This window comes from Bombus impatiens, unplaced genomic scaffold (assembly GCF_000188095.3).
Source record: "Bombus impatiens unplaced genomic scaffold, BIMP_2.2 scf_4016, whole genome shotgun sequence".
NCBI lineage: Eukaryota > Metazoa > Arthropoda > Insecta > Hymenoptera > Apidae > Bombus > Bombus impatiens.
Window position 1 is genome coordinate 364,284 of NT_180435.1, and position 1,570 is coordinate 365,853.

General features: G+C 51.8%; 2 protein-coding genes across 5 annotated transcripts in view; one reads left to right on the forward strand and one right to left on the reverse strand.

The window, feature by feature from the left end:
* Positions 1-1,570, forward strand: part of LOC100744512 — a 148,248-nt gene that overhangs the window by 87,810 nt on the left and 58,868 nt on the right. The gene's annotated exons all lie outside the window — the stretch shown is intronic.
* Positions 1-1,570, reverse strand: part of LOC100749384 (opsin, blue-sensitive) — a 12,181-nt gene that overhangs the window by 8,776 nt on the left and 1,835 nt on the right. The window contains exon 2 of the mRNA XM_003494875.3: positions 1,416-1,418. The gene's annotated coding sequence lies outside the window, so the exon portion shown is untranslated. The remainder of the gene's footprint in view (positions 1-1,415; positions 1,419-1,570) is intronic.

Below are 1,570 nucleotides of genomic sequence, written 5' to 3' on the forward strand. Positions count from 1 at the left end.
CCACCCGCCTCTCTCGTCCTTCCCCCCCCTCGTTTCCACTCTCCTGCAAATCCCATACGGAACTCGCTGCATCTTGGACGAGGGCAACGTCTCGAAAGACTGTAACAGAGCGCAAGTCCAATCGCGGTTGCTCCTTCGCGATCCCATCGTGTCCTACCCACGACGGACAATCGCATCGATCGTTTCGAAGCGTTGTTACGCGACATTATTTATGGCCGGTCGTTTTTCGTTCATCAAACTCGCACGGTTAGTTAGCAGCCGCGATGGCAATTTGTATGCACCGTGTCGGGCTGCGAAGGGCGGTGAAATCCGCTGACTGAAAATTGATATAACCGCTGCGCGTAACGTTCTCTCTTCGTACAATGCACCGGCATGACGTATAGCCGACATCTGGAGGCTCTGACCAATCGACAATGTGCCGCCTAGCACGAGCAAATTTTAATTCTGTCCGCTTTGAAACGCCTCCTGCACCGTGCCGCTCGAAATCGCTGCTGGCCACGGTCGTGCTGCCGCGTTTAAAACCCGAACGTAATCGTCATCGATTTCCCCGTTAGCGGCACTTTTAACGTTCTTAAGCGTTTTAAAGCGTTCCGGACGTCTCGCTCGCGATAATGGGCGAATTGCCGGCGATTTCGTCCGAGTCAGCGCGTCTCGATGCGCCACGGAATAACGCGGTTCCATCTTCGCGGAAATGCCGATAACGTCTCGAGAAAGTTTCTCGTTTGTTAGGTACATAGATACGTTGTGCGTTCGAGGGTGAAGAAGCAAGACGAACAGCATCGCCAATCGATCCGAGTAGGTATCGCGTTTTCCGTTTTTCTTCGTTATCGTGTACCATCGGATGTAGGCAGGAGTCGTTGCCCTCGTAAAAATCCAACTTTAAGATCGTCGAATCGATAATAGGAGAACGCGTCGTCGAGCTACTTTGCTCCGTAATCGATTATTCGGAACAGGAACAGACGGCGACTCGGCGATTTCGATGGACTCGTTCCGAATAATTACCACGCGTTGTAATGGCTTCGCAACGAAAGCCAAAATGCACACGTTCTCTCGCGTCGCATCGATGTAAAAGTTTTTCCATCGCGTCGTCGAAATGTATTCTCGACTCGTCTTAGCCCGAGTTCGGTTAACTCGAACTAAACGCGCGGCATTCCGTCTTCTTGGCCTGCAGTTCCTTCGAAACTCTGTCCTCGGCTATTTTTTCCCCGAGCGCTGAGAGCGCGTTTGGCTTTTGCGTCACGTCATTTAATTTCCGGAGTCGAACTCGAAAGTTATTGGCTAGTACGTGCTCGTCTCAATTAGGTCTTCGCACGGGAGACGCGATCCAAAATTGTTTCTTCTCGCATTATGCGAGGACAAACTTTTATTGGCCGGGCTCCTAGTTATCCGAAGGAAAGTTGCTTTCCGTTCGAGACAAGCTCGACGCCGGCCACTTTGGGCGCGTCGTTCCCGCTTAAAAACAGTTTTGCTCGTTAACCATCGCCGCGAAGCGATTTCAAGGATCGTCTCGCCTTTAATCGGATAATCCACGCCGAACAAGACGACGGTCCACCGAGCAACGCGAGTCGAC